The 13453-nt window shown below is 50.5% G+C and overlaps 1 long non-coding RNA gene across 1 annotated transcript in view; it reads right to left on the bottom strand.

The window, feature by feature from the left end:
- Positions 1–526: 526 nt before the first annotated feature.
- Positions 527–13453, bottom strand: part of LOC138727417 (uncharacterized) — a 29947-nt gene continuing 17020 nt past the window's right edge. Inside the window, exons 2-3 of the long non-coding RNA XR_011338554.1 lie at positions 2141–2289; positions 527–1263 (exon numbers count right to left, since the gene is read on the bottom strand). This is a non-coding gene — a long non-coding RNA (uncharacterized lncRNA). The remainder of the gene's footprint in view (positions 1264–2140; positions 2290–13453) is intronic.

The raw sequence follows: 13453 nt of genomic DNA, 5'->3' as shown, positions 1-13453 counted from the left end.
CTGAGATATGGGCATCAGCTGCACCTCCTGGAGCTCCATGTGGCCAACTGCCTTCTGAAGCCCCTCTGCCCTGAGCAGGAGACTTCAAAGTCCCCCGCACGCACGCTCCTTCCAAACAGCCCAGCGTGCTCCTGGCCTGGCACAGCAATAAAACAGGAGAAAAAGCCAGATCTGAGCAGAAAGCTAAGCGAGGAGGCTGCAGCAATATGGACCTGGAGAAAGCAGGAGCACAATCCCTTGGCTTCCCTTCCCTGCTGCTACCCTTGCTTTCGAGTGCGCCTCAAGCTCTGAATGTCTCGGCTTTGCAAAGAGCTGATCTCCTGGTGTTTGCTGGGCCACAGTCCCATGCACATCGTGTGAATGACAGCTTGAACTCTGGTGCATCCACCGAAGAGCCTCCTGCCTCTCCCAGCAACGTGCCTGGGAAATCACAAGGCACTGGGGTAAGCAGCTCTCCCTGTCCCACTGCAGTCCTGGTACAAAAAACACTGCCCATCCCCATCACACTGGCTTTTTGTCCCTCTTCCCCAGTCCTGACTTCACTCACCCCCTCTCTCCAGGCCATACCTGGTTCTTCTTCTGAAGGCGTCATGACTTCACCGTCTATTTTTATCCAGCCCACTGCTAAGAAAAAGCAGAGTTGACACTGGCTTTTGTAAAAAAAAAGAAAAAAGAAAAGGCATTTTTCTTATTGTGTGGGAAAAGATCCATGGGTTGAGTTTTCTTTTTCTTCCCCCTTAACTTGGAGATCTCCCAAAGCAAACAAGTGCGGTTAACTGGAAAACAGGATGATTCACCAGTCCCCTGGGCAGATGGTACCCGGGTCCTCTATTCTCCAGCTCCTGGCAAGGGAAAATACCCCCTGTAAAACTTAAAATAACTAGATGATCCTTTATCCATCATGGGATCTGTTTTGCAAAGCCAGAGTATCTTCGGTGACCTCCTGCATGTGCCCAGACCACTTAGTTCATTCCATCTTGGTGTTCTGCACCAGAGGGGCAGTTTGGGTTGTGCAGGGACAGATCAGGGGCACAGCCGGTTTCCAAGGGTTTCAGCCTGTCCGTGGGTGCTGGAAGTCAAGCAACGCACAGAGCCACATCCCCAAGCACAGGGATGGAGCAGCCTTGAGCCACCCAGAAGCTGGAGCAGAGCTCTTGCTGCGTGACGAGGTGTTTCCTCCTCTGTGGAGCATCTGCCACACGATGCCCTTGCTCTGGGGTGGTGAGAAGATGCTGACACATGGAAAAGCCGGACAGAAGATCCCTGTGGGTGAATGAACAGTGGGGCCAGAGCAATGAAGCAACATTTACCTTCCCTGCAGCCTCTGACATGTGCCACAGGGAGACCGTTTTCTTCACAGTGTGATTCAAATCCCATCTGGACGTCCTTTCCAGAGACAGGGAACTGTCCCCATCTCCTCCCTCCTGTGGGTAATGGGACCGATCAAGCTTATTCATCCTTATTACATTTCCCTTAAAGACACTCGGATTCTGCCCTCACTGCCTGCAAGGTGGCCTCATCTCAGGGGTGTCCTGAGCCAGCAATGCATCAAAGCCTCGGGCTCTGGAGGGACCCCTGAAGAACACCCCACAGGGGACATGTCGTCCGTCACCACCGATCTTTTAAGGCAGGAGCTGTGACAGTGGTGGTGGTGGTGAAGGTGCTGGAAAAGACTGGGGGAAAACAGGAGCTGAGCGGGTCTTGGGGTGAGCTGGGAGCAAACTGTTCCCTCTTGAGATGCTGGTTGCTGGATACCAGGGGCAGGGCTGCGTTAAGGGTCTGCCTTGTCCTGCTTGGGACATTACGACAGCAGAAGAGCCCAAAGCACAGGCTGAGAGGCCAAATTCCCAGCACTTTAAAATTCCTCCTTGGAAGCTTTTTGGCTGCTGGAGGCCTGGGTTATTTCTGGCTGTGCTCGGCAGGAGTGTTTTTCTCTCGCTTTGTAGCAGGGCAGGGATGAACAAAGAGCTCAGCTCTCTGCCTCCATAGGAACAGCCCCACTGCCTTGGCAGCACCAATATGAGCCATGTGTCCTCTCCCTGCTCTCCAGGCCAGGGATGAGCTTCCCAGCATGGGGATCAGCTCAGGAACTGCTCTCTGTGTGAGCCAAAACACATAAAAGTTTCTTCCTTCCTCTCACCTTTAAATCAGACCTTTTCAGCCCAAAGAGGCCAGCAGCTCCCATTCCTCACAACAAGCCCTGTCCTGCTCCTTGGATGTTCTGCATCACTGCTGGAGCCACATCAGAGACATTTGGGTTGCAGAAATGCTTCAGCTCCTAAGAGGGCTCTTGGGACAGAAAGAACAAGGTTTCTTAAGCAAGCCAGAGATGATAAGCCTCAAAATAAGTGATAGCCGATTGCGGTGTCGCCTCATTGCCCACACTGCCACAGATGCTCCGGGCATTTTTATCAGCTTTGCCCTCCTCCTGTTGCCTAAGAGTTTTATTCGGATGCACCCACTCACCCTCCTTTCATGCCTTGGGGTGGGCAGCAACTTGCTGTCTTGGTACCCACTGCTCCGCCTCTGCCCAAAGATGAGGCTGTGACAGCCACCAGGTCACCTCTGGGCATGCCTGGAAAGGGATTAAGAGGAGGAATCCCATTTTTTATGCCAAACATCTCAAAGAAATTGTGCTGTTACGGGTTTAGAAAGAAAATACAGTCAACACCCTGGAGTTCTTATTTGGCAGTGATGTGGGCACCCTGAGGGAAGGAGGGGTTTGAGTCTAGGGGGTGAGGAATGGTTTTGGGGCTGTGATTGCTCCCCTGAACTCCCCCCCTGCTCCCAGTGAGGGAGTGAAGTGCTGGCTCTGCATAAGGCTCTGATTTTGCACAGAGATGTTCAACAGAGCCAGGCTTGTCCTGGAAGGGTTAAACCTACCCAGTCCATCCACCCAGCTGGTCCCATTCCCCTCCCAGGGCCCAGCAGTTCAGAAAGGGGATCATAGCTCCGCAGCACTGGGGGATCGTGTGCTTTGTTGTGCTGGGGCTAAGTGGCAAGGTGTGTGGGGGCGAGAGATGCAGCAGTGACCTTAGCCCCAGCATCTGGAGCAGGGCGAGTGGCTCGAGCGAGGTGGGTGGTCTCTGGTCCACACCACATCCCTAGAAAGGGCAGAGATGTCCACTCTGAGTCTCACTGCGTGGGGAACTAGCAGAAGCACAAAAATCCCAGGGCTGGGATTTGGGACTGCCAAGATTAATTCACTCTGTCCATGAGCTTTTTCTTGCTTGGGGGCAGCTCAGAGCGCAGTGATCTAGCACCCAGGGTCCCAAACCGCCCCACAACCCTCCCTAAGTTCAGTCCCAGGGATTCCTCGCTTGGATCCAGTACCCAGCTGAGCCACCGCAAACCAGTGGACACCAGTTAAGGTCTTTCCAGAGGGCTCAAGACAGCTTCAGGACCCCTTTGGTCATAGTCCAGCCAGTGCATGGTGGCAGTTCCTGGGGACAGCGAGACTCTGCGGTGGTGGCTGCTGGGGTGGGAAGGCTGTGTCTCCTGTGCAGAGGGGTCAGTAAGCATCAGGCAGCCCCATATACCTGCATGACACTGTGATCACCCCACGGGAGCTCCTGCTTTGACCCTTCCTCTCCTAGACGTGTCCCAGAGGAGAGCAGAATAGAGCAAAAGCACACTACACCCATTTTAACCTGAGCTTCCAGTGCAGACACAGCTAGAGGAGATCATTGCTGCCACTGGCTTTTCACAGACAAGGATCCTCCCCCTGTAACAGCCCTGCAAGTCTAACCTGGGGTCCAGCACCAAGCCCCACAAGATGCCAAGAGACACAGGCATTCTCCTTGCGTCCCTGCTCCACCACACCTCCTGCCTCTCCCTGTGGGCTGCTGCTCTCCATGGAAACTTGCTACACAAACAACAAACCCTGCCCAGCGCTGGGTCTAACTGGATCTCCCCTGCAGCATTTCAGCCTCCCAGCATCAATCCATCTCCCAGACTTAGTGTCACAAGTGCATCATGGAAAATAGTATTGATCCAGCAAGGTGGTGACTTAATTTGAGGGCTCTAATGAGGCAGTGATTTAACCTTATTACAACAAGGTAAGTAGAGCTGTTGTGTGCCCTGTGCAGAAAGGGACCTGGTGGTGCTGTTGCCCAAATCTTCATGTGTGAAGGTGCCTCCAAGGACAGTGTTAGGGAAGGGCTGGTGTCCAGAGCTGAGTCACCACCTGGTGCCCCATGGCTGGAGTGGCAAGGCTCCTGATCATGCCCAAAGATACAGGAGAGTTCAGATTCAGCTTGACCCTCTGTGGGAGCAGCATCTCCCAGCATTGTGCTCTCTAGTGCTTCCTTCCATCTCTCAGTTTCTCCCTTCCCACTCGCTTCTAGGAAGCCTCTTAGTTGAGTTAATGGACTGCCTGAAAACAGCACATCCTGGCTTCATAAAGGGGTAGAAAACCCAGGGGAGAGCACCCAGTAGGAGACTTTCAGCCTCCCACCAGCTTGCTTTACGTCCCTGATAGGGTCCTTTAACTCAATTTCCCCACTAATGCATCACATTAATATGATCACTCCTTAACTCAGAGTATCTGCTCTCCCTTCCCTCAAGCCATGCAGCTTATGTGTCTGCATGTCTCCTTTGGCTCTCCATGGCTTTTGGGACACAACCAGGACAGACCTGGGAGTCCCAAGGACTAAAGCACTGCTGTGGGATGGAGCCAAAAGCCCTGGCTGTGCCCAAAAGCCAGGCAGCAGTTAGTGCAAGGAGGGAAGCTACAGCCTCCACTGACCCATGGGCTGGGGAACATGTCCTCTGTGGCCTGGGGCAGCTCACACTTACACCAGCAGCTCAGTTCCACAAATTATCAGGGTGTTGACTTTAATTCTGAGTCCTCTCTTACTGACGGCAATGATTTTTCCAACCACCCTGACACAAGCTTGCAATATTATCTCTACCATGCTGAGCCCAGCAGAGCCCTGATCTTTCCTGGGCTCCTGAGACACCACCACCATCCTCTGCCCCTTCCAAAAGAGTTTTCTCTCCTCAGCTGGAAGCAGGTGCAGGCTCCTGATAACTCTTCTTTCTGTCCACCAAGGAAATGGAGTGTGAGAACAACCCTGCACAAGAGCATGATAGCAGCCCTGCTCCCACTGATCTGAACTCAGCCCTGCAGATGACTCTTCCCTTTTCTCTGCCAGGCTAGGAAAGTAAGACACAGTGAAGAGAAAACAAATGTTTAAATCTCCGTAAGCCAATGATCCCATCGATGTCTCAGCACAACCTAAGGACAAGGATTTCCTCCTCCTCATAGCTGGTGGAGGCAGGACACAAACACATGTTGGTATGACCATCCCTGCCTCCGTGACTGTTGCTGCCAGCGAAAAGAGCATCTCAGCACATGGAGAGCAGGTTGTTGTTTTCTCCGGCCATGGCAGGTGTTAGTATATCTGGGACATTACGTTGTCCTACCTTGCCCTTGGTTTCACCTATCTCAGCATCATATGAACATACTGTCTTAACAGTCTCAGGAACAGGTGGCTGGAAGCAATGTCTTGAGCTTCAAATACTTTTCCCAGCTGTGTACGAGCATCTTCCTGGCCCTTCTGCTCCAGGAGACCTGGCCAGGGAATGAGGATCCCCACAGAGAAGTGGAGCTCAGACCTGGTAGCCACATGTGGGAACAACCCCTCCAAAAAGAACAAAACGAAATACTCAACAACAAATCAGAAAAACTCATGGAAATGGGGAAAGAATTGCAGAGGAAGGGAAGAAGGGAAAAATTCTCCGCCTTCTAGTCCTTCTGGCAGTCATCACCTATAATGGACCCAGATCTCCAACACAACCTGGGCAACTTCATCCCTTCTTGCATGTGTACACAGAAAAAAGTGGACCACCAAGAAGAGAGTTGGGGGGGATTACCTCCTCCCACCCAGCACCAGCTGTGTCTGGCAAGGACGAGGAGCAGGGTTAGTGGGCTTTCTCTAAAAGGAGGGACTGAAGGCACCATGCTCTCGCCTGGCTAACCACCAAACCCAATCCACTTGTCTCTGCACGTTCAGCAAACAGTCACTGCTTCAGAGATGTGTTCTCCCAAACACCCTCCCCTCACCGCCTCCTGCGTGCAGGCTCGTACGTCACCGCCTGTGGAGGAGAACTGGTGGGCTGGGGACCGAACTTTGGTCTGTGTGGGAAGCTCCCCGCACGCAGCAGCAAGGGCGAAGTTTAACAAAGATATTCAACAGGATCCAACAGTTGAAGAAACCCCAAGATCTCTCCCATGATGACTGGATGCCTTAACACAGCAATAACTCATTAGCAGCATAGGAATGCTGAAAGGAAAGCTGGCGGGATGTGAGGAGGGGGACAGAGAGGATAAAGAGGCTGGAAAACTGCCGGCCCTGTCCTTTCTCATGCTTTGACATGCAAATTACATTTCCATTTCAAGAAGCAATGAAAAATCTCTACATCTTGGCAAGGCTTGGAGAGACCAGACTGAGTCAGATCCATGGAGTAAGTGCCCGCTGCAGCCAGGCTGAAATTGTACCCTGCAGCTACCACAGACTCCTACACCCCCAGCAGCCCCCACTGCAGACCCAGTCAGCACTGGGATTTCTTTACAACCACAGCAGTTGCATATAGCTTGCTGGGAGAGATGCGTTCCAAGGGAGAAAGGTTAAACAGGCATTACACACTGAGGAAGGGGAAAAGAAGGATGCAATTCAGCTTTGCAGTGTCTAAATCAGTCTCGTTAGACCCTGAGTGAGGGGTGTGTGCGCAAGCAGTTTTGGCAAGGAGAAACAAAAGACCTGAGAGAAGCAAGAAAATGGATGAATGAACAAAAGACAGGAAAGCTGCGCACATTTTCAATCCCTGAAGTTCACTTGTCTCTCTTTTAATACCCAAGCACTTTTCCTCATGAGGCACCTTTAGGAAAGCTAGGAAATAGGGGGTTGGAGATTTACTACTACCGGTTTTCTTTCTAGATCCTATTAAATAAAAAGAATGGGAGCAAGGAGAAATTCCCAAGGCGAGAAAAAATCCATCATTAATTAACAGGCCACCTTGGGGCAGAAGCAGAGATGTTGAGCTGAATTCAATTACAGACCAGGTCAGAATCAGGCAGGAAGATGTGGCTTCTTTCATTGTGTCAATTAAAGAAACGACTGGGAATGATGGACTTCTCTGCGCAGCCTCTGACCCACGAGTCAAAACGTGCTTCCATCTGGCATTGCCTGATGGCTCCGTGGCTCCCACTGGGAACATATGGGCTCATGGACAGTGCGAGGATGCCAGAAGGCATCTTTACAGGCTGGGCACTCGATAAAACCAAGCCTTGTGCCCTCTGCAGAAACTACTGTGCTCTGCAGGAAGGTGGCATCATTAACAGTAGTTAACTTGCAGCCACCATCCTTTCGCTTTGTGTTACCTGAGCAGAACGAAGCACGCTGCCTCGCTGCGTGACCGAGTTGAGAGCAGTGGAGCATTTGCAGCTTACTCACAGGATTTGGGTATATAGTTTCTTGGATCCCTGTTTAGCGTTTCCCTTCAGGAACAAGGAAATAGCCGGCCACGCTGTCCTGTGGCTCTGTGAAAAGAGACAAGGCAAAGAAGCTTTCAAAAAGTATCTGGGCACTAAAAGTGTAGCCTCAAATCACACACGCCCCTTCCCGGCTGATGGAAGCAGGAGCAGCTCCGCTCATATCAGCTGGGTGCTGTCCTGCTTCCATCAGGAACTGAAAGCCAGAGGATGCAAGAGCAAAAAGCAAATGCCAGGGAATATCACATCCTTTCCCCTTCACGGTCCTCCACCTTGGGCTAGGCTTGGGTATCCCCAGTTTTCACTCTTCCATCGTTTCCCTTACGAGGCCATACAAGCAGAGAGTCATAGAATGATTGAGGTTGGAGAAGACCTCTGAGCTCATCCAGTCCAACTCTCAGCCCAACATCACTGTGTCTACTAAACCATGTCCCAAAGTGCCATGCCTACATGCTTTTTTAACTCCTTCAGGAATGGAGACTACACTACTTCCCTGCGCATCCTGTTCAGACAGTTTAAGAGCTCCTGGACAAGCAGAGCTCTCCTGGATGATCCACTGACCTTCTCTCTTCCTCCTGTGCCTTGATCTTGTCCCTGTAGCTCATCTTAAGTATTAGAACCAGCATTGCCAGAAGATAACAAACCAGCAGCAATGTGCACCTCAAACAATGCAAAACCATAGTGCATGATGCACCCAGGAATGGGCTGAGAGAATTTGCTAGGTGATGTCTTAAGCGCAAAGCAGTGTACGTGTGTCAGGGGAAATAAATAAGAGAAAGCATGGAAAAGGGAGAAAAGCAGCAAGGAAATTCCAGGCTCAGCCAGGCAGGGCTCTGAGAGCACAACCTAGAGAAGAGATGGAGCCAGAGATGAACTGAACACTGACAAACAGGGCAGAACTGTGAGCACGTCTGCATTCCCTGCTTCTGATTCCTGCTAGGTCCAGGCTAGCAGGAGTGTGTCCCTTCTTTGTAGGACCAGAGCACTTCAAAGAAACCTCCACTCCATTGCCACTTTCTCTTCCTACCTGGGATAACCTGCAAGTCCTTCCATTTTCAGCTAACTGCTCTCATCAAAGAAGGAACAATACTATGTTCCTACTGACACCATTTTACACTTCAAAAAGGATCTCTCTTTCTCTGGATTCCCCTTCAAGGGGCTGAAAACATCCTTTCTTCAACTAGTTCCAGCTACTTTCCTTCTCCTTCCAACACTTTTATTTTATTGAACAGTATCAAGTGCAACACACACAGCTTATTTCTTACCATCCTGGATCCATCATGCCTGACCAGGTCACAGGATACCACGGGCTGTTGCAAAACTTTCCCAGCATCCTTATACACTCTCTACAACAAAGACAAAGAAAATTGATGCCAGAAAGGTCCGATTCCTCGCTACTGGCACAGCCCAGAGAGCAGGACTCATGGCAATAAGAAGGATGTGAGCTGATCCTGAGCACTGTGTGGACTAGCTGAAATCAGATGCACCATAAAGTTAGCAAGAACAAAGAGATCCTATACAAGCATGCATCTATATATATAAAAATGTATATACAGCTCTTGCGGGCTGCTTTCTTGTTGATGATAAAGTGGCATTGCTAGCATCTGGGGAAAGACAGCCTCAAGAGATGGGCTAATGGATGGGATTATTGATGGCTAGTTAATGGATAACTGCTAATTGGTGGAAGAGGTTCAGTAGGGTGGTGTGCTGTTGGAAGAACCTCTCTGAGGCCTTGGGAGGGAGGAAGAAGCCAAGAACAAAGGATGCGTGCAGTGTCAGACAGGGCCTGGAAGGGGAGGAATTTCTATTTCTCATGTTCTTGGCTTATTTACAAAGATTCCCAAAACTCCTGTAATGAATGGATGAAGAGGATGAGCAATGCTTCATTCCCAGCCTCAGAGCGGGACTCTGTTCAGCTTTGTTACAGTCAACAAAACCCATCAGTGTGTGGGAAAAGGAGCCTTTCTGCTGTGGCTCCAAACGTTGCCTCCAGCTCTACCTTTGAATGACCCAAGCCAGATCCTCAGCCTGGGGGAGGATGATGCTGTGGGGACCAGAGCTTGAGGACTGTGAATTCTCTGCTCCTAAGCACTGCTGGAGAGGAAGGAACTGGCTGTGGCTGTAAGTCACATCTCTGGGAAAGAGCAGGAAGAGAAAATGCCATTCCCCATCTACCTGGAAGCTTTTGGGCTCATGCCTTAATCACTTCTCCCTGCTTCAAGACACTTCTAGCATCTCTCCCCTTCCTTCCCTACCTTTCTCAGCTTCCTGCAAGCTCAGAGGGTATCAAGAGGTCCTGGAGCTGAAAGAGAAAGAGGCTCCCATTTGAGCTGGTAAGAAATGCTCTCCTGCCCAAATCATTCCTGAGCAGAGGCTCCGGAGCCGAGCAGACACCACATGTTTGGGAGAGTTCTCAGCCAGAATGGAAGGAGTGGAGAGAAGGAAGAGGCACATGCTGTACCCGCTGGTGCTGACTAACCCTGAGGTTTTGTTTGCTTGGTCTCCTCAGCACTCATAAAAGTCGAATGAGCTTTTCAGAGCTGTAGGGGAATGAAGAGGGCTGAGATAAATGCGGCAGCATGGGCCATCACCTCCTGTCTCTCCCCATTTGGGATGCCCAAGGGAACCATTTGAGTCCTTTGGTCTTACAGGAATACCTCAGCCTCAGACTCCTCCAGTAGGGATGTACCCAAGGTGGCCAGAACCCCAGATGTCCCAAGAGATTGTGGAGAGTGATAAACTGCAGGGAAGCAGAAGCTGAGCAGAGACTGAGGACTAACAGAGAGAGAGGATGGTAGGCTCACTGACTCCTCCATCTCACTCCTTCATCTTCCCAGGACCAAATGGCTGGCCAAGACAAGGAACATTTTGGACCAATGAGGCAGAAAGCACAAACACTCCAAACCCATTCCTCTAGCCTGGGAACCACATGGCAGCAGCTGAAGCAGCAATTTCCCCTGTCAGGAGATAGCAAAGGAGTGAGGAGAGCTTAGCAGGGAGGTGTAAAGGGAAATCCTATTCTACAAAGGCCCAGTCAGTCCCACTTGTACGAAGTGACAGATCTGACAGGAGCATTTAGTGACAAAACACCAACAGTGTCTGGTGGGTACAAAACAACAGTGGGGACTCGGCGATCTCTGCCCCAATGGGTATTTGGATGCTGAGAGACAGTTCCCAGGTAACACGTGGGGCTTCTTATTTGAAAACTGCTCCTTTTATGATTATCTTTCCTCCCACTGCAAAAGGCAAAGAGAAAAGAGACAAGGAGAGGGAGAGTCGTTTGACAAGCTGAAAACTTTTATGGGGGAAAAAAATGAATAAGCGGGGAAAAATGAATAAATGGTGGAGGGGGTAAGAATTTAAAGTACAAGTCACTTTGTAAAGAAGGGAAAACAAAGTCAAAAGGCTTGGGGCTGAGTCAGTGTGCTGCAGGGTTCGTGAGGGAGACTTTCTCTTTTGGAAATCAGTAATCCAAAGGGCTCTGCATGTGTGCGTAAAGTTATCGACTGACTGCATTACATCCACTTATCCCCCATTAAGCAGCAGGCTTCAGTTTGATCCCAAACAGCAAGGAATTAGAGTAACTCTACCCTGCATTTCTAGAAAGGTTTCCATCTCTGAGGAATCCAAAGTGCTTCAGTAGCCCTCCGGGGAATGCAGGAATGACATCCAGACGCTTCTGGGGTGGAGGCTGGCAGTGGGACAGGCTGCTGTGTACAGCAGCGATGGGAGGGAAACCCTGGTGCTTCTGTAAAAAGCTATAGGATCGCTATTATGCAAACAGAGTAGAAAAGGGTTGGCTTCCAAGGACACGGAATATAATTAGCCTATCTCAGAACAAGTAGTGATTCCTCCCCTGCTAAGCTTCTCCCAGTTCAGCTTCAAACACATCATCTCGCCTCTCTGCTCTGCTGCCTGTGTCTCCGCACACAAGAGCCAGACAGCTCTCCAAGTCTGGAAGGGGCAAGCAGCTATAGGTCTCCATATAGCTACAGAAGCAGTGCAGCGGTAGAGCTGACTTAGAAAGTTTCTGTTCCTTTCTGCCCCCACTTCAGTTTTCCACCCCCTCAGCCGCACTGATGCAACTGCTTGTGGATCTGTGGGGAAATCAGACCACAGAAGTGATCTGTTTTTTAAAAAACAAATCCTCCTTTGTTTTTTTTTAAGACACGCTCACTTGCATCATCTCAGCAAAACGGGTTCCGCACAGGCCCCGGCCTCAAAGCAGCACAAAGTTTGTTGAAGAGGTGGGAAGAAGCTCACAGGGGTGAGAAGGAAAGGGAAGAGGGAGTTAAGGTCCCTCCTCTAGCTCCCGCTACCCAGAGGTGCTCTAGCATAGAGTCACCTGTGATGCATTACCCTGGTGACCTCTGCCAAGCCAGCTCCATCCAGATGTCCCTGCAGCTAGCATGGGGGGGACACTTACCTTCTCTTATTTCAAAGATGCTCTGCTTTGTGTTTCTGGCTTCACTGCCGTGTTGCAGCTGACTTCCAGCACGGCAAAGCCGCTTTGTGATAGATGCCACTGAAACTGCTGCTTCTCATGGAGCTAAAGAAGAACTGGGCAGCTCTAAAGGAAGGGAAACTGCAGCCTCCTGAAGGGGAAACTCAGTACACTGAAAGCAGGGGGTTTCCAGGTCATCCCAGTCCTCTAAGGCAGAAGGGAGGTAAAACCTTGAAGGAATGGATGAAAACAGAGTGTTTAAGCCCTGCTGGGACAGCAGCCACAGAACCACTAGCACCTGCACACTCATATTGGGCTCGATGATCTTAAAGGTGTTTCCCACCCTGAATGACTCTATGCCTTGGCTGCCTTCTCTCACAATACAGCTGGGAGACTTTAATTCTGCTACCACATATAGCAGTGGTCCTTGATTACATTCCTTTTGTGCTGCACCTCTCCCCAAACCCTCCATACGGGAGCTGGGGGTGACTATGTTTGTTGTCTTGAAAATAGCTGATGTCCCAATGCCAAATAGTCAGAGGGAGCTGTCAAACTTCCCTGTACAGCCCCTGCACCCTCCAGACAGCTGAGAGGCACTTTGTTTGTGGGCTTGACAGTGGGTATGACTTAACCAGCTTTGACAGGGGTGAGCCTATTTATAGGAGGAACTCCTAATGTCTCTCATGCAATGTCAAGTTTGGGAAAAAGTGGAAAATTAAACAGAAATGACCCCTGAGTTTCTACCTTCAGTAACAGAAATCTCAGCTGCTGACCTGGCCAGGATGGACAGCATCGAGCCAGTTTCACCAAGGTCACCCACAAGTTCACATCACAGTCCAACTTTCCCTCTTTGAATATCCCTCACATCTTGGCTTGGTGCTCCTGGTACATTTCAATTCTGGACTCTCCGCATTTCAGAAAGTCAGCCCTGGGTTAGGGCACTCCATAAGGATGAGCATCTGAGGAGCTGAAGGAAAAGTGCTACTGTCATAGCTTACCACTCAGGAGTCACACAAATGCTTTGCTGAACACCATTGAACACACGTCAAGCAGAGGAATATCTAATCAACTACTTTTATAACCCACCCCACCCCCTGCAAAGACTTCAGCAGAGACCTGCAAATAAGTCTTTTTTTTTTCCTATGTGTTTTCCTAGCATCTCAAAGGTTGGTTGGCCACCCAGCTGGCCATCAGTGCGAGTCTTTTCAAAGGTCTCTGGTCAACTCCTGCCTCACAGGGCAGCATTCAGAACCCACCAAAGGTGTATGGCTCTGTGCTGAACCATGCCGGGAGACAGCACACGTGCGAGGCATCTTGAGCTCCAAGCGGCTAGGATGAGTCAGAGACAGTCGCCTTTTTCCCTGCGGTGCAATTGTACCAAGCCCTGACAGCATCAGCTGGCTTTTATTACTGCTCCACATCAGAGCTGTCAGTCCTGAAGACAATGGGAGGTGTGTGGAGGGGGAGGAATTGAGCATCTCCCCTCTCTGCTGGCTTTCCACAATGATGCCAAA

This window comes from Phaenicophaeus curvirostris, chromosome 16, assembly GCF_032191515.1.
Source record: "Phaenicophaeus curvirostris isolate KB17595 chromosome 16, BPBGC_Pcur_1.0, whole genome shotgun sequence".
Taxonomy (NCBI): Eukaryota; Metazoa; Chordata; class Aves; order Cuculiformes; family Cuculidae; genus Phaenicophaeus; species Phaenicophaeus curvirostris.
This window is presented reverse-complemented; position numbering and strand designations above follow the sequence as displayed.